This window comes from Vombatus ursinus, unplaced genomic scaffold (genome assembly GCF_900497805.2).
Source record: "Vombatus ursinus unplaced genomic scaffold, bare-nosed wombat genome assembly UNPS02015106.1, whole genome shotgun sequence".
In the NCBI taxonomy this organism is placed as follows: Eukaryota; Metazoa; Chordata; class Mammalia; order Diprotodontia; family Vombatidae; genus Vombatus; species Vombatus ursinus.
In genome coordinates this window covers 120,525-140,440 of record NW_020954884.1, presented here as the reverse complement: position 1 = coordinate 140,440, position 19,916 = coordinate 120,525, and the positions used below count along the sequence as shown (strand labels likewise).

The following is a 19,916-nucleotide window of genomic DNA, read 5'->3' as shown; positions in this document are numbered from 1 at the left end:
ACACACACACACACACACACACACACACACACACACACACACACACACAAACAAATATTCTCTCTCTCTCTTTCTCTCTCTCCCCCCCTTTTTTTTTGCTAAGGACTTAGGGGTTAGCTGGAGGATTCCTATCAAACTCCATTGGACTGCTTCATACCCAAAAGTACAACCTACCCCATTCCTAATTCATAATTCTGGGTTATGTATTGCCCTCTGTGTATATCTACCTGGTTCCAGTTTCTTGATATCCCTTCTTTCCTCCTTCACCCTCCTCCCTGCAAGGACCCTCCCCCCAAAATTGTGTTAGGCATGTACAATGTGTGTCATATAGGCTTCCTGACTTGGGGAGTCCAGTAGCCCTTAGAGAGAAGATTTGGCTTTCCCTTGCCTTTGCAATAAGCATCAATCAACAACCTTTTTTAAAACTAAACATTTTTTCAATTAACAAGTATTGTTTTCTCTCTCGCCTATCTCCTTTCTTCCACTGGAAAAAAAGGGGAAAAAAAGAAAAACATAACCCTTAAAAACATTACAAATATGCACAGTCAAGCAAAGCAAATTCCCATACTGGCCAGGTCAAAAAAATGTGTGTCTCATTCTGCATATTTGTTCCACTACTTCTCTTTCAGAAGACGGCTGGCATTCTTTATCATTGGTCTTCTGGAATGAAGGCAATAATTATTCATTGTGTCTTCTGTGGTCCAATCACTGTGTTAGTATGGTGATACAAAGACAGAAGATGAAATAGCTCACACCCTTGAGGAGTTTATATCTAATTGGGAGAGATGTATCTAAATAAGTTTAAAAATATGTACAAAATAAATACAAGCTAATTTGTGAGAGGAAGGCCTTAGGTGTGCCTGAAGTTCTAGTGTAGAAGTATAGGCTGAATATTTTACCTCAATTCATAGGCTTATAGGATAATAGAGTCCAATCCCCTCATTTTACTCCCCTGATATTTTATTCAATACATTCATCTATTTAGCATTTTGAAGGAAGAGGAGCTAGGTGACATAAACTTTTCTCTGTATATCACTGTGATGGCACCAGATCTCTTGTTATTACAGACATACAAAATGAGCTGGATGTGGTCTTGGAAGATGAAGAACCTGAAGTCTGGAGAGGCTGACCGACCTCCTTAAGCTTATACTAGTAGGAAATGTCAGAGTTAAGATTAAAACCAGAGTCCTTTAACTCAAATCATTTCATTTCATTTTAATTCAACTAAGCTCAAGAAATAGTCATTAAGTGCCTACTACAATTATCCCTTCCACATTGTGACTTTCCTTATCAAGGTTTCACTATATCATAGGTTAGCATAAGAGATTAAATGGGAATTTTGGGGGAGTTTTGCAGAAGCTCCAGACGACACACAACACAGAAAAAGTTTAGAAACTCAGAAATGCATAAAATATATGTATTGTATAATATCAACATATTTTCTCTTTTGATATCATAATAATTTAGACTTCTCTGGGATGAAGGTAGGGCCAAAAAGTTTTGTGATGATTTACAGATTGCAGGGGTTGGGGGTGCCACCCTCCTGATCCCCAAGATGCAGAAGAGATAACCGTATATGCCTGGTGCTGGAGCAATAAAGGTTTTAAATGATGTCATCCATGCCCTCCAGGGAGTGGCAGCATGTTTGAAGTCAGGAGGTAACTGGGTTTGATTCTCAATTCTAACACTCACTAGCTAAGTGACCTCAAACAAATCACCTAACCTCTCTGAACCTCCTTTTCCTTATCTGCAAGACTGGGACATTGTAACACTTGCAGTACTTTCCTCACTGGGTTGTTGTGAGAATCAAAAGAGATAATTGTTTGTTAAAAGCTTTGTAAGCCTTAAAATCGTAATGGCTTTCATTGCTCTTTTTTCCGTGCATTGCCACAAGGCTGATTCTTTTGAGACCTTGACGTCTGATGACTTGCATCATAGAATCATGATACTGACTGAAATTACTCATATTAACAATAAGTTTACTCATATAATCTCAAAGCCTGTGGTTCTATGACCTTGAGTGTCTAAGTACATTTTTCTCCTTACCCTGTCCATTCCCCTCTTCAGTGAAAATTTCCCTCCTATTCATCTAGATTAGATTGCTGAGAAGCCATAGATAGAGTCAGGAAAACTGAGGTTCCATGTCTGCGACAAAGACTAGCTGTATGACTGTGGGCAAGCTACTTAGCCTTTCACCTTCTCCAGGCTCCTTTCTAAGGCTGTTAAAGAAAAGTGGCTGATCCACTTCAGGGGAGAAAGCTTTCACACTGGGAACTACTTATATAGGAGAACCCCCCTGCCTCAGATCCAGAACCAAAGAAAAAGTATCATTATTGTTGTTGTTCAGGTGTATCTGACCCTTTGTGACCCCATTTGGGGTTTTCTGAGCAAAGATACTGAAGTGGTTTGCCATTTCTTTCTCCAGCTCATTTTACCGATGAAGAAATTGAGACTTGCCCAGAGTCATACAGTGTCTGAAGTCTAATTTGAACCCAAATCTTCCTGACTCCAGGGCCAGTACTCTATTCACTGCATCTCTTAACTGTCCTGTTATCAATATTAAAGCTAATATTTTCAGCTATTTTTTTTTTGGTGAGGCAATTGGGGTTAAGTGACTAGCCTCAGGTCACACAGTTAGTGTCAAGTCTCTAAGGCCAGATTTGAACTCAGGTCCTGCTGACTCCAGGGCCAGAACTCTAACTTCTACGCCACCTATCTGCCCCTTTTCAGCTAAATTCTTGTTGGAAAACCTTACAGAATGAACACTCTTTTAATACTACAATGGTAACCTCTCAGCTGGTCCTGGCCTCATGATGGGGATGTAGCTCCATATAGACTGATGTGGATTACTAACCCTGATAACTGCCCCTTTAGGAACAAGGCAGAAGCAGTTTCTTGAAAAACTGGGTTGAAGTGAGGCACTTAGCAGACCAGAATGTTGTGTAAAGGGCAGGGATGGAGATATGATTGTAATTCTATTTGAATTTGGTGGGGGTGCATTTTCTTATTTGTAGGGTCAGTGAGGACCCAACTGGAATATTCCTTCCCATCAAATCACTTATATAACCTGCCACATAACCACATCTGGGGTTCCATTATTAACAAATTCGCACATGTTTTCCTGATTGAAAACTCAATAGTGGTCTGCTTAGAGATAATGTAAATTTTCCATCATGTGGGTTTTTTCCATCTGAGGAGGCAACATACTTTACATAGGTCAAAGTTTAGTTGTCTCACAGCCTAAGAAAATACTAGAAATTAAGTACTGTCTATAGTGTTCCTGACCTCAGCCTGTAATTATGTAAAGCTGTTCCTAAGCATACTGGTAACTTTCCACTTTACCCTAGCCTGGAATTCTCCCTTCTTGAGCTGGCTGTCCTTTCAGCACCAGTCAGGAAATGGAAAAATGATAGCAAAACCCAGCTTCAGAGATGTTTTTCATATTTAATACAGTTCTCATACTTAAGCCCAACTTTCTCCAGCACAACTTAATCCTATTCCCTTTAGATTGATCACTAGAGAAGATATTTCACATGCACATATAATGCAGTTATCACTAGTCTTAATTTCAGAGGGGCTGGTGGTGAAGCATCCCTCCTCCCTCTCAAAAGAGAAGTGGTGGCCTGTAGGTTCTGCATGATTTGTTTTGCTTAATCATACATCTTTGTTACCATGCGGAAGGATGGTCGTTGGAAAGTGACAAGAATTAGTAGAGTATGAATTTTTAAATTATTTTAAAAGAAATGTAATATGGCAAATATTTTTCCCCAGGATCTATCTCTGAACTACTACCTGAACAATATACATTGTATCAGAGGGAGGGGGCCAAGACTAGGGTAAAAACATTAAATATTTTCCCTGTAACATCTGTCACACACCTTTAAGCTGAAAGCTATTGCTAGAATTGTTTTCCTCTATGTGAATATACTGTTTTATTGCTCTACAGATCATAGATGCTTTTTTCTCTCCCTTTATCTGTAAACTCATGATTTTCAGACTCATTCATTCACTCACTCAATCAATAAACATTTATTAGGTGCCCACTATATTCTAGGAACTGTGGTATTAGAAAAAGAGGCAAAAGACAGTCCCTGCCCTTAAGGAGCTTCAATCTAATGACAAGAATATAGGTCCTGTACTGGAGAAGTAGAGTAGTAGAATTATAGAATGTTCAGACATTGAAGAGATCCTAAGGACAATCTAAAGTCCAACTCCTGCAGGAAGGCTTATGGCTTATGGTGGGAGAAACTTGAAGTCATAAGAAGTGCATACCATTAGCTATGTGACATTGTACAAAGTTACTTACCACTTACTTTCTTGATCTATATGTAGCACATGCATTGGGGCTACTTCCTGACCCACACTCACACTGGCAGTTAGTTAGTCAATCAATCAGTCAATAAACATTTATTAAGCACCTACTATGTGCCAAGCACTTTGCTAAGTGCTGGGGATACAAAGAAAGGCAAAAGATGGCCCCTGCTCTCAAGGAGCTCAAATTTAATGGAGGAAACAACAGGCAAATGATTATATACAAACTAGCTATATAAAGGATAAATTGAAAGTAATGATGAGAGGGAAGGCACTAGCATTAAGGGGAACTGAGAAGAACTTCCTATAGAAGATGGGATTTTAGGAAGGAAGCCTGGGAAACCAGGAGGTAGAGATGTAGAGGGAGAGCCTTTCTTGCTCAAGGGACAATCAAAGAAAATGCCTGGAGGAGGGAGATAGAGTGTCTTATTTGTGGAATAGCAAAAAGGCCAGTATCACTAGATCTAAGAATATGTGACAGAATATGTGAGAATAAGTAAGGCCAGTTAGTTCCCCAGAAAGCAACTGGACACTTCTCCCCTCAGGGATTTAAGGGACACTGGGAGATTGGGGGGGATTGTTTTTAGTAGTATATATAGCTCATATATATGAGCAGCCCCCTCACTCTGACATCCTGTGTGCTTCACTCATTGATAATCATTTTGTTTTAATAAGCTAGCTAGATAATTTAGCTTTTAGAAACAAGTGGTTACTGGCATGCTATAGTAAGATTAGTTGGTACAAAATATTTCCCCAAATTAGGAATACACTCTAACACAAGTAGATTTGGAGTCCGGAAAAAAAAATTGGGCTAACGCTTAGAGAACATTTTAGGGAAAAGAGGATAAATCACAGTACCTGGTTACTAGAAGTCTTTTCCTCCCCTGCACACCTCCTGAAGTGTTCCTTAGGCATGGGGTAGCTTTCTGTTGGGATCTGTATAGTGTTGAACCTTCCTTTCCTCTGCTTGTCTAGTTTGTCCTTGTCTTCTGATGGGGCCACTGCTATCAGCTGCTACCATTGCTGCTCTGGTCCTAATCCTGGGATGCTGCTGGAAAAGTCCAAATCCTCTGGACCTTTTGAAGTTTCCAGGTTCTTCTTCTGGAAGGGGTAGGGGTAGGGAGGGAGCAGGCAGAACAAGGCAGAACCTCTTCTCCTCCACAGCCAATAGAATGGCTCTCTCCTCTGTGCCTCCAGAACCTTTAATGCCCATGTCTGAACTAGTTTGACATTTTTAAAGGATCCCATGGGATGTGACCAAGTCTCTCCACTTGATTAACTAGGTTGTTCATATTTAGGTAAAAACCTTTGATTGCTTCACTCATAAGAGGTGTTCTTATCCAACAAAGGTATAATGGATAGAATATCTTATCATTTACTCTGAGAGTAGGGAGTTTGGTTGACTTACTTAATCGTACCACTCTCCTCTCTTATGTGTAAAATTCGAATAATAACACCTATCCTGCCTTCTTCATAGGGCTTTTGAGAGAATCAAATGAAAGCCATGTGGGAAAGTGCTATGCAAGTATAGGATATTATGTATGTTATTTTACAAATCAATCACTCAAGCCAGCATTTATTAAGCATAGACTATATGACAGGCACTGGGAATATAATATAAAGAAGGAGGCAATCCCTATTCTCAGGAAGCTTACATTCTAACAGGGCAGACAACAAACAAATATGTAAGTATATAATGAATAAATATAATAAGAATAAATACAAGGTAGTTAAACATAAGGTGGTATGGGAAGGAGAATAGTAAACTGAGGCCAATGGAGATTGTTACTCGCTCACAGTTAAAAAGTTAGTTAGTGGCTGGGTTACTTCCTCTAGTACCATGCCTTACAGTACGCTGAATGAAATTTAGATGTAGAAGGACAGGACTTAGAATTTGAGTGTCAACTCATATGACAGCAGCATCAAATTCTCCATCATCCCTTGCCTAAAGGAGGGTTAGTGGCCAGTGAATAGAGCACTAGCCTGGAATCAGGAAGACCTGAGTTCAAATCCAGCCTCAGACACTTACTAGCTGTGTGATCCTGGGCAAATCACTTAACCCTGTTTGCCTCAGTTCTCTCAACTGTAAAATGAGATAATAATATTAGCTACCTTCCAGGGTTGTTGTGAGGTTCAAATGACATAATATTTGTAAAAAGAAAAAAAAAGCATTTAGGATTGTGTCTGGTGTTGTATAAATGCTAATTCTTTTCCCCTTCCCAAGGTGGCCCAGTGGATAGAGCACAAGGCCTGGAATCAGGAAGACTTAACCTCAAATCCAGCCTTAGATACTTACTAGCTGTGTGATCCAAGGCAAGTCACTTAACCCTATTTACCTCAGTTTCCTCATCTGTGAAATAAGCTGGAGAAGGAAGTGGCAAACCACTTTAGAGTCAGACATGATGGAAAATGACTAAACAGTAGGAGTCTATAGTGTGCTTCATGCAACCACATTATCACAGAGGCCTAGAGAATATCCTGAATAATACTAATAATACTATGAGAGAATTAATCTTTCCCTATCTGATATATAGGGAAACTGAGTCCCAGAGATGTTGAGAGATTTGCCCAAGAACACATAGCTTGTTAAGTGGTAAAGCAGGAATTAGAATCCAGGTGTCCTGATTCTCAATCCAGATTTCTTGACTTACTTCTAGCAAACTATAATAGCAAGAGCTCTGGACTTAGGGTTAGGAAAACTAGTCTTGAATCCCAGTGCTTATACTTGATAATAGGGAAATCAATAAACATTTCTGACTCAGTTTCTTCATCTGTAAAACGTCCTTTTGCACAGACTGATTATATGCCTTAGATACACTTCTGCTTTACCTCCAGCTCTTAGAATTTCTAGCTTTCTTCCAGATTTAGCTCAAGTAACATCTCCTACGTGAGGCTTTTCCTGATTGTTCCCAATTGTTAGGGACTTTCTCCACATTTTATGTTTATTCTCTCTCGTGGTCCCTCTCTCTCTCCTTCCTTTCCTCTTCCCTCCTCCTCTCTCTTTCTCTGTTTCTCTCCATACACACATTTAACATATATGCACATATATGTGTACACATAGATACATATACACATGTAAAAACACACATATGTACATATGTATGTATATGTTTTGGTCAGATCTCTGATTTCATTGGTGTAGGGAGCTACAAGGCAAGAATTATTGAACATCTCTTAGAAAGAATTGCCTGGGGCACTAGAGTTAAGTAACCTACCCAGATTACACAGTTAGTATGTACCAGATAGGATTTGAACCCAGGTTGTCCTGACTCCAAGTCAGCACTCTATCCATGTTGTTGTTCAGTCATTTTTCAGTCATGACTGACTCTTCATGACCCCATTTCTTGGCAAATATATGAGAGTGCTTTGTCCTTTCCTTCTCCAATTCATTTTACAGATGAGAAAACTGAGACAAACAAAGTTAAGTGACTTGCTCCAGGTTACACAGCTAGTAAGTGTCTGAGGTCAGATTTGAATTCAGGAAGAGGAGTCTTCCTCACTCCAGGCTGGGTGTTCTATCTACTGTGCCACTTAGCTGCCCCGCTCTATCCGTACCGCCTCTCTTTACTTTATATATGCTTTGTATTCACTTCTCTGTGTACATATCTTTCAACCTTCTGCCATCCCTTACCCCACCCCAGGTAAAGATTTTAAAGACAGAGATTATTTTGCTTTCTATCTTTGTATCTCCAGTATCTAGCACTGAGTAGGTATTTGATAATTGCTTATTGAGTGATGGATGGATGAATGGATGATGGAAATGGGGAAAGTAACATGAATACTACCTACTTTACAGGGTTTTGATGAGGAAAATTCTCTGTAAATCCATGGTGCTATAGAAACGTGAGCTGTTATGCAATAATATTTTGTAGACATTTCTTTGGATCTTTCAAAGTAGATAAGGTCTAAAGAACGAAGCTGATATTTTCAAAACTTTTGATATTGGATGTAAATTGTTGACAGAATCAGCAGCAGAATAAAAAAAAGAGGATGTGCATGTTTTGAATAATTTGTAGATAGAAGAAAAGCGTAATCCTAGAAGGAAACTTATAATGTAATTTGGCAAATGATTGGCAGTGCTGATGGGCAGGTGTGATGGGGAATGAAGGGTCTGTTGGGAGTGTGTCCATGCATGTACACAGGGATGGACCCTAGTGTGTCAGGATAGATTACACTCTGGGGCTCACATTATCTTTCCTGATACTCAGGTTATGTCTGTGTACCTCCAGGGATGTTGAGAAAATGAATGAATGAAGACCATTCTTCAACTTTGGAATACTCTGGCCATATGAGACGTGATACGAGGCAGTTCTTGTTTTGTCTAATTCATGAGATCTTAGAGATTACCCAAGTCCAGATGCTGAAACTAAGTCTAGAAAGAGACTTACCTAAGCCCCTCTTCCTGAGCACTCACCATCTTGATGTTAACCTAAGTATGGGCCCTGGATTAGCCTAGAGCACTATAGTTTAGAACTTCTGAGGTCAAGAGATTTGCCAGTCTCAGTCTCCTCAGTATTTGGGCTAATAAATATGCATTACCATGCCTTGCCACTGAGCAGTTTTAAAATCAAATAAATTAATTTCTCATTGTTGAATTTCAGTTACCAGCAACTCAGTAGAGGAGGTATTTGTTTGGGTTGGAGGTGGGAAAGTCAAAGGGAAAGACAATGAAAGCATTACTTATGAAATTTTATTTTATGAGTGACTACCTTCTTTGCCTACTTGAGGTCAATCCTGAGTAGGATGATTCAGTTACATCATTCAACATTTTGCCTTTACTTCTTTTTCATGTTTCAGGTTCTATTTTCATTATTTATGTACAAGTCATTTCTCTGCTATTGGCCTATGAACTACTTGAGAGTGTTGTTTGTGTCTCTTTTTCTCTTCTTTGAGGCAGTATGGCACAATCGTGAGATAAATTTGGAGTTAGAGAACCTGGATTCAGATTCTGACACTGCCACTTAGTGTATGTGTAACCTTAGACAAATCACTTGCTCTCTCTGTGCTTAAGTCTTCTTATGTGTAACATGAGGACTGTTGTTTGGTAATTTCAATTGTGTCCAACTCTTTATCCCATTTGAGGATTTCTTGGCAAAGACACTGGAGTGTTTTGTCACTTCCTTCTCCAGCTCATTTTACAGATGAGGAAACTGAGACCAACAGGGTTAAGTGACTTGCCCAAGGTCACACAGCTAGTAAGTGTCTGAGGCCAGATTTGAACTTAGGAAGATGAGTCTTCCTGACTCCAGATCTGGTGCTCTATCCACTGCACCACCTAGCAGCACAAAATGAGGATTAGAGAACCTCTAAGGTCCTTTCTAGCTCTCAGTTTCTGATCCCCTCTTCTCAGATGCCTCAGTTTCTTCACCTATAAAATGAAGGGCAATAATATCTTTAGTGTCCACCTCAGAGGGTAATTGTGAAACTCAAATGAGATATGTGTGAACCTCAAGTGCTTTGTAAACCTTGAAGACATAAATAAGTATCAGCAGCGATGGGGGTGATAATGAGGGAGAGGGATTCTAGGATATGAGCTATTCCAGAGGAATATAGGCTCTTGCAGATCCTACCAAGATGGGAAGCCTTTCTTTCCATGTTGACCCATGAGTGGATTGCGTTTCTGTCATGTGAGGATGTGCACAGTTACACTCAAAGAGATTTGTCACAAGAAAGAAGACTGCCAGTTAATGATTTGGATTTTTTTGGGGGGGAGGAGGAGCATCCAGAGCATGCTGACCCATGAAAAAGATCTGAATAAATATTTGCTAAAATGAAATGAAATTGTATGGACCAGGAGGTGGGAATCTAGTCTGAGAACCCTGGTTTCTGATATAAACATTTGCTTGAGGACCCAGGTAGTATCAGAGAAAGTTCGTTATCTTCCCAATAATTCAGGAGCAGGAGGAACCCAGTGTTGCAGCTCTGGAATCCATGAACATCATTCTCTGCCCCTATGGCTCCCTAATTTGTTCAGTGCCTTACCTTAGCTGACAGGTTACCACTCACACCTACCTCACTGCAACCCTCCTGTGACCATGGATGAATAAGCTAGCCATGGCGATAGAAGCAGCAGCAGGCACCAGCTGCAGTCAGATGATCGTTAGTGAGCCAGATCACTCTTGGTAGCAGGTTGCTACTTGTAGAGGAGTAAAGTGGAAATTGTATTAAAGAATGATCCCTGGGGAAGAAAGAATGGTGGTTGTGCATATTTGGTTCTGATTTGTTCATTTTCCTCAGGGGGAAAAATGTTGCCATTATCCTGGTCCCAAAAGGAGCAGTGGACTGGGTGGGGGTGTGAGGCTCTCCCAACTATAATCCACCCACTGACCATGCCCCAGCAGGTGCCATTGGGCCCAGCAGGTGGTCACTGGGCAGGTGCCCCAGGGAACCCTTCCCCCACAACCTCCTTATAAATGCTGTCTTCTCCCTCCCATCTGGAAGTTTTTCTTCTATCCCACTCCTATGAGAGAAACCAGAACCCCTATTCCACTCTTATTCTTGGCCCTCTCTCTTCTTCTCATTAGTCATGCACTAATTCTTCCAGTCCCTTTGATTTCAGGGCTGACACAGTCACTCACACTGCTAGGATGAATACCACCTACAATACCTCAAGTTAGATTGAAGCATATGGGGGTTGTATATCTGCCCTTTCACTATATAAAGACCATGGTGCCTTATCACCTACCTTGCACCATATTGTACCTTGTCATCTGCCCTCCAGTTCACTAGATATTACTATCTGCCTTATAGCTATGCCGTCCTGTTCCCTAGGCATTGCTATTTTACCTAATGATAGACCCTAAGGAGCAGAAGGACTTTCCATCCACCTTGTAACTGTACAATCTTTTATGTGAAGTCTGTCTCATATAGTGAGCTCCTTAAGAACAGGGACTGTGTCATTTGGCATATAATAAATCATTTATAAATTCTTTTTATTCATTCATTCATTCATAACCAAGAAACACTAGCATTGGGAATTGTAGTGCATGTATTTAGTTAGTTGTTTGGAGCTATGTATTAGCTCCCTCATACTTTCTTCTAAAGAACTGTGTTAAATTAAGACACAGCTCTGTGATGAGTGGATGCATGTCTCCCTGTGTGTCTGCGGGGTTAAGTGCCAGTGTGTGCATAGCCTTCACAAACCTTTCAGAATGCTCCTACACCTTCAGCTTCCTCTCCAGCTTTCTGACTTGGGGTCTGTTTCTTCCTTATCCTCCTTTCTTTTCTGGGGTCAAGGTGTGCTTTCTCACCTTGTCTATTATATAATCACCCTCTCAAGTGACTGCTCAACTCAGCATTCCCCTCCTAACTTACCTACTGACTAGGGGAGACATTTTTGTTTTCTTGTTTGTATATTAAGCCAACAACATGAATAAACAAAGTAATATTCAGTGAAATCTCTGGGTGCAATAAGTGAATTTGTTTTGTCCAGAGTTAACTAGGGGAAGAGGGTAAATCATAAATGAGAAGTTGTGTGGTACTTTCTATGCTCCCAAGCTGAAATTCCTTTTAAACTCCACTGTTCTTCCAGTGAAGCTATATGACTTCAAAGGATGGAATACCATGCTTTCCAAATAATCAGTTTCATTAACTAAGGAATGATCACTAATGGAAAGATAACAACTAACATTTATATAGCTCTGGCTCTATAATAGAGATTATTTTATATACATTATTATATGCATTCTACTATATATACATTTTGTCATTTGAACCTCATATCAATGCTGTGTGATTAGTGCTATTATTATTCTCATTCTACAGATGAGGAAACTGGGGCTGACATAGGTTATGTGCCTTGCCCAGGATGACATTAATAGAAAGTATGAGGAGGGAATCAAATCTGTCTTCCTGACTCCAAATTCATCACTCTGTAAATGCATCAACAATTAATAATGACTTGTGCATGTAGCGGGGGTATAGAATATACATGGAAATAATAATAGAACATACATGGAATGGGTCTGGAGGGGCCATCTGATAGAATGTGAACTGAGCCAAATACCAGTTCCACAATGAACGCACATGGCCAGTAGCAAAGAAGCCTATTTATCTCATTCAATAGCAAAATGAAAATCAGAGAAAGTATACATAAGAGAACATATACCAGACAATATAGAGTGAAGGAGCTGTCCCACTGGGGCAAGATAAGCTCAGTTTAACCAAGAGAGTCCTAGATCTTACCCAAGGGGACGTCCCCAAGGGCTCTACTGTAGGAAGCTGGGGATAGGGATATGATGGAGACTGCCAGACTTCCCAGAGTCTTTTCCTTCAGCAACTGAAGTGGGGTTGACATCTTCCATCTTCCCTCTCAAAGCTGGAAGCCAGAAACTCCCAAAGTAACTGCAACAGCCTCAATCTTAAAGAGAACTGAAGACCTTTCCTCTCTCCCACTCTTGCCAATTCCACCATGCCCCTCATACAGGCACAGAGCATTGATCTACACCAATAAGGAGAGAGTCCCATACCAATGGGCTTTGGGACTGGGGTTACATAGTGAATATTTCAGTTGTAGAAATTTAAGGTCTGGTTCACCAAGCAACACTGAGGGCTGTGTATAGAGTTGATTACAAAGACACTCACACAATAAAGCAAGGGAATTCCAGTGACTCTCTCCAAGACCAAACAGCAAATCCTCTGTTTGGTGGCCAGTGTTCTTAATAACCCAGCCACCTCCTACTTTTCCAGTGTTCTTACACTTTATAGCACCACACATATGCTTGGACCCAGGGACACTGGCCTTCTTACTGTTTCGTGAATAAGACACTCATCTTTCAGCTCTGGGTATTTTCTCTGGCTGTTGCCCATGCCTGGAAGGCTCTCCCTCCCTATTTTCATCTACTGACTTCCTTGCCTTTGAACTCCAACTAAAACCCCACTACTACAGGAACCCTTTCCCAACCCCTTGTAATCCTAGTGCCTTCCCTTTGTTAATTATTTCCAATTTATCTTGTATATAGCTTGTTTGAATATATTTGTTTTTTTATTCTTTCCCCTCATTAAATTGTGAACTCTTTGAGAAAAATTGCCTTTGGCCAATTTTTTTTGTATACTTAGCACTTAGTGCAGTGCCTGGCATATAGTAAGTGATTAATAAATATTAATTGATTCATGCGTCCATGGAGCCTTGAGAAAATGGCAGCGGCTCTATCTGTGTTTTGCTATTTCTCATAGTGGTTATAAAACATTCTTCCATATATTTTGATTTTGTGTGTCAAACTTTTTATACAGCATATAACAGGCATTTCTCTTTGATTTGATCTGCTAACAACATATGTGTGTGTGTGTGTGTATTCACACAGATATACAAACAAACAAAAACATTGTAAATCAGATTTTTTTCCTCTAAGAGAAAGATGTTCAAAAACAGTGACTTTATTTATTGGTATTCTTAGCACTATCTTCTATTCTCTTAATATTACATTTTTCACTTTCAATCACTTTATTACAACATAATCCTTTTAAATCTTACTCCATATTTTTGGGCTTCTGGGAGGTACTCTGGATTATGGGAGTTACAGATTTCACTCTTAATGTCTCTTTCATGGGCTTCAAATGCCTTCTTTTGTTGGTGTCTTCTTCTAATGTCTTTCAGCTATTGATGGATGCTTAGAGAAGAATTATGTCAATATTACTCAACAAATTTCCCTATGCCAGCTTAAGTTAATTGCCTTATTGGCTATGGGGAGTTCAGAGGGCAGAGTAACAGGATAGAATCTTGATATATTTCTGGTTCTACTCTACCTCACCCTAAAACTTGTAAACTTTTCTTTAGGGCATCTGAGAACTTTCAGATGAACTTTACAGATATTGTTAACATGACTAAGTTATGGGTTGACAGGCAACCACCAAAAGACAGCGCTCAGAAGCAACTGATCTGTGTTCTATTTGTCAGGCTATGTTCTAGCAGGAAAGGGAACAAGCATTTATTAAGCACTTAAGTGCTGTGCTATGCATTTTACAAATTCTATCTCATTTGATCCTCCTAACACCATCAAATGTAACACTATTATCCCCATTTTATAGTTGAGGAAACTGAGGCAGGCTGTGGTTATGTGACTTGCCCAGGCTCACACAGCAAGTAAGTATTTAAGGCCAAATTTGAACTAATGTCTCTTCTGGGTCCAAGCTCAGTGCTTGATACACTGAGCCACATAGATGTCACTTCCAGAAGCTTGTTCTCATGTGCCAGCATATGTTTTCTGACAAAGGTATCACATTAAGGTTTAACAGAAAGAAAACATCAGCTTTGCAGAATTGTTTTTTGTGTGAACAGATGGAAACATGGGACCACTTCATAATGTCTTAAAATGTGTTATATCTTGTTGCTGCTTTAAAAAAAGGAAAGGAAAGGAAAGGAAGGGAAGGAAAAAAGAAACTGGGAGGTAGAACTGATAAGACTTGAGACTGATGAGATATTGGTAGGGCTGGGGAGTGAGGAAGAGTCCAGGAACCTCTGCACCGGAACAAGTATTTGTCAAGTACCTGGTATATCCAAGATACTGTGCTAGGCCTGAGGCAAGGGGGTGGAGGTGGGGTGTGGTCATTCATAGACTTTAGACTAAGCACAGAAAGTCCTGATCAATTTAGATATCCTTGAAAGTCACTGCATGAACTGGAGTGACCTTATACGGAAGGTAGCATCAGAATGGTTAAGGAAGCTTGGTCACATTCTATGGGTTTTTGTATATAATAACAGACCAACTCAGGATACAAGAATTCAAACCAGTTTGGTGGTAGAAACCTACCTGGCCAAGCCTCTGAGAAGGAATTGTTTGGAGGAGAGCATTTGTCATCAGCCTCAGTCTATCTCATCTCTCCATTTTGTCTTTACCAAAGAAGCGCTTTTATGAATTTTGGACAGCCAGAAGATTTGGGGAATTCTTGTCCTAGAAGCATCCCTGGAACATGTGATAGCAGTGTCTACCTCACATGAGGAGCAGCTGTGATGAGGAAATGCATCTGCCTTAATCTTCAAGGCTCTAAAACAGGAAGTTTTAACCAGAGGTCCATGGGCAGATTTCAGAAGATTTGTGAATTGAAATTTTCACTAACCTCTAACTGAAATTTATCATTTCCTTTAATTATGAATGCAGGAAACAAACATAATTCTGAGAAGGAATCCATGAGCTTTACCAGACCGTATGACACATATAAAAATTAAAAAGCCTTTCTCTACAAGAAAATCTACCCAATAAATGCCTAAGGGGAACACCTTGAGGATTCCTATAAAAGCACTTCCAGGAGCTGTGAGTTACCTTTTGCCACCTCTGTTCGACACGTGAGCTCTAAGTTTGAAGCCACTTTTCCCTGGATTCTGTAAATACTGGTGGAAGAGGTCACAGCCATTGTGTGTGGAGTGTGTTTTGTACAAACTACCATATAAGCGTCATCCAGAATTTCCTTGAATACCTTCTGTCATAAGAAGAAAAAGGAGGAGGAGGAGGAAGAGTGGGAGGAGGAGAACAATAACGACAGCAACAGCACTTAGCATGTGCCAGGCACTGTGCTGAGCCTTTTAACAATTATCTCATTTGATCCTAGGAGGTAGGTGCTATCATTATCCCCCATTTTAGAGATGTGGAAATGGAGGTGAACAGAAATTAAGTGTATTACCCAGAGTCACACAGTTAGTGTCTGATGATCACATTTGAACTGAAGTCATCCTGCACTCTATCCACTGAGGTACCAGGCATTTCCACTTATTAAGAAGTACTTACTTTACGCGGACCTGACGTCTGCTTCCCTGCTGCTTTGCCATATTGGTCTGGTTGGATTCTTTGGAGCCAGTAGAGTTGGTACCTTTCTAGCTCCCATTACAGTTGTAAAAAAAAAAATAGTAGAGGGCCAGATAAGAGAGGCAGGAAAGCCTTGGATGGCCTCAGTGAAGTCAACTGTCTTAATCGTGGGAGAAACATCTAGAAGTGCTTTTGTGGCTTTGTTGCTCTGTGGGCAATAGTTTCACCACATTTTCTTCTGGACCTTTTCAAAGGGTTTTCTCATTCATTGCGACATTGGTTGCAATCAGTTTAGGCAGTTTGTATAATCCTCCTAATCCCTGTGAATGTCTTTGTTTTTGTAATGGGGCTGTTTGCTGCTAGACTGGGTAGTCCCAAAGCTTCAAAGGTCATCTATGTTTTCCCTTTGTAGAACTCACAGTGAGGAGGCTCTCTCAGAACACATTCTCTGCCCTCTGTCCTTCTGCCCAGAGTTCTGGAGATATCTGGTAGGGGATCAATACCCAAAGATGGTAGCTTCCTGTAGATTCACTGAACTGTAACTAACTACTTCAGTGGGAAAGTTGAGAGGCTTGGAATGGCAGATAGTCAGTATGCCCAAGGTCCCAAGGCCACATGTAAGATATATCATATAATAGTATATATTGTATAATATGCAATCATTATATAATGTGATATTATAGTATTATACATAACATATAATATTGTTATATATTACATATATCACATATTACATAATAACATATATTACATATTATATAATAACATATATCATATATATGTTTTATATATATGTACATATGTGTGTGCATGTGTGTGTATATTATATATATATATATATATATATATGTGTGTGTACATGTAATAGTAACTGAGAGTATTGAGAACTCCCAGGTGAAGAAACACCCCATACCGATGCAGGCCAGCTCCTCTGTGAGTTAGAGAGTTTCTTAGAACACATATTGCTTGTTCAGGGTCACACAGCCAGGATGTATCGGAGGCAGGACTTGAAACCAGGTCTCCCTGGCTTTAGGAAAGCTGAATCTCTATTACACCATGCTGTCCCCCCTCTCTCCTCCCCCCTCTCTATGTATCCATACAAATTATATATACATGTATATATAATATAAATGGGGAGAGATACTTTTTTGCACTTATGACTTCATAGTGCAGATTCTCTTTCCAACAGAGCGGATCACAACCCATCCAAGCCTTCTCAGCTTATGAGATTCTTGTCCATAGCCTCCCATAATTCCTCCACAGGGGGATTCCCCCACCCAATCTGCTTTCTCTAGAATATATGTCATTGCGTGGATACTGATGGAAAGTGAGGGCTGTTTATTGATTATCCATAATTTTTCTTACAGTTTAAGTTTACTTCCTTCATGCATCTCCTTTACACTGCTTTTCTTGGGCCATTTCTCATTGGTTGCATATTACAATACTCCAACCATGTGTGTCTCAGTTTACCTTTAGGCAACCTTAATTCTTCAGAGACTGTTACTGTGACTTCATGACTTGTCACCGTATACTATCACCAGAAGAATACTGATGTTTAAAAAAATGGCCCTTTGTTTTGGAGGGAGCTTAAGGGTCAATTAAAGCACTATGAAGTTTCCCAAAGTCAATTCAGTCTACTCTTCTATTTAGTTTTAGGCCCAATTCACTGGCCATTCTTAGTGACTGTGCAAGACATACACATTGATGGACAAACTTTATGCTATTGAGTATCTAACACCATACTGTAGTCTGGATTACAGAAATTTTTTATCAACTTGATTTTTTCTGTGTGAATATTAGGTTGTCTGATGGTTATCCTGCCTGGTGGGTGATTGCCCAACTCCAACTGCCCACCTGGTTTTCTATCTGCTCTGACCTTGTCCTTATAATAGGCTTTGGGGACTATTGTAGAGAAGTGTTAAATTCCACTGTGCTATTGGTACCTACCTTACCTATTCTAATGAGAACGATTATGCTTGGAATCATCTTCCCATACTTTACACTGCTAGTTTTTGAAAGAGGGAACGTTACTCAATAGATAAAAATGATGGAATGGGGAGATGTTGAGGGGATTCATATCCTTCATAAGTAAAACCACATTCCTGGAAACATAGTAGTTATATATAGCAAAATCCTGCTATAACAAAGTTAGTTAATGAGATGGGCTTTAGCCTTCTCCCTGGTTTTATAAAAGTGATCCAAAGTAATCCTATATCACACTATGCCCTCTCTGAGATTAAGTGACACATCAATGCTATACAATCAATGCTTTCACAGACTGCATGGAGTCAGCCACATGTACTGTCATGCTGGGTCAGACTATTTTTGTTGTTGTTACTGACAGAAGCCATAAGAGCCATGTCATAGAAGATGTGGCTTTTCTTTCCCATTGTTAACCTTGAAGGTTAGCTATGTTCCAGCTTCTCTTAGGAATAATGGATGGCTCTATCATTTATTGTTGTTGTTGTCTGGTCATTTCAGTTGCGTCTGACTTTTCATATTTGGGGTTTTCTTGGCGGAGATACTCAAGTGGTTTGCTATTTCCTTTTCCAGCTCATTTTACAGATGATGAAACTGAGGCAAAGAGGGTTAAGTGATTTGCCCATGGTCACATAGCTATTAAGTGTTTGAGGTCAGATTTTAACTCAGGAGGATGAGTCTTCTTGACTCCATGCCCAGCACTCTATCCACTGTTCAAGCTAGTTAGGTATATTCCAGCTTCTCTTAGGAGCAAGGGATGGTTTTATCATTCATAAATGGTTACAAACCCTTTCCTTCCAGTACCATATCTTGGGACAGAGAGTCCCCTGAAAAAAAGTATTTTCTCTCATTGTCCTAAACTTAAGTCAAGAAAATAAGCACTGGAGCAGTCCATCACAGTGCCCTGGCCTCAGATGCCAAGCTGTGAGTCCGGCCTAGTGCAGGTACAACAGTTCTCATCCAGACCCTGAGAAGCAGGAATGAGCAATGACAGACAGATGGGAGATTTTGTCATTGTAATCTGTAGTGAAGGGGACTCTTCTTTCATAATTTATCTATCCTTGCCTCCTCTGGCCTGCTTGCAGCCTAGATTTACTGACTAGACAGGGTTAGACTAGACTAGAAAATCCTTGGTGGATTTTTCTTGGGGGGTGGGGAGCAGGTGTGGACTTTATAACCACCTGTTGTTGATCCTGGCACTTGGGCTCAGAGAGGTGGCATTTTTCCTTTATCTTTCCCTGGCCCAGGCCTCTATGCTACTTTCTGAGGACTCTTTGCTTTCCCCCTCTCTTTCTCCCTCCTTCCAAGGGGTAGCAAGAGTGCAGTGAGTTTTATAGGAAAAAGATTATGGATCATTTGGAGATTTGATATTGGTTGCCAACCTCCTATGTTTCTGTCCTAATAACGGACATCAGAATTACTAAGACCTTGGTGTTATCCATTCCCCACTTTCAAATGGACTAAATAATATCAGACAGTCAACAGATATTTATTAAGCATCTACTATATTCCAGACACTGTGCAAAGCATGAGGGATACAAAGAAAGGCAGGACAATACCTATTTTCTAGGGGCTCACAGTCTAGTGGTAGAGACAGCATGCAAAAAGCTATATACAAACAAGCTATATACAGGATAAATTGGATATAATCAAAAGAAGGAAGGCACCAGAATTAAGGTGGTTTGAGAATGACTTCTTGAAGAAAGTGGGATGTCAGCTGGGACTTGATGGAAGCCAGAGAAGCCAGGAGGTGGAGATGAGGATGGAGAGAATTCCGGGCATGAGGGGTGGCCCAAAATGAACATATGTGGAATGAAATCTCAAAAGAAAAGGCAAGGGCAGCCCTAGTAAGGGAGTTTTCCCATGGTGGACTACTTCTGAGATCAA

At 40.1% G+C, this 19,916-nt stretch overlaps 2 pseudogenes; one reads left to right on the top strand and one right to left on the bottom strand.

Annotated features, from left to right (window-relative positions):
- Positions 1-10,367, bottom strand: part of LOC114031240 — a 25,557-nt pseudogene extending 15,190 nt beyond the window's left edge.
- LOC114031239 lies at positions 10,366-14,133 on the top strand (annotated as a pseudogene).
- The last annotated feature ends 5,783 nt before the right edge of the window (positions 14,134-19,916 follow it).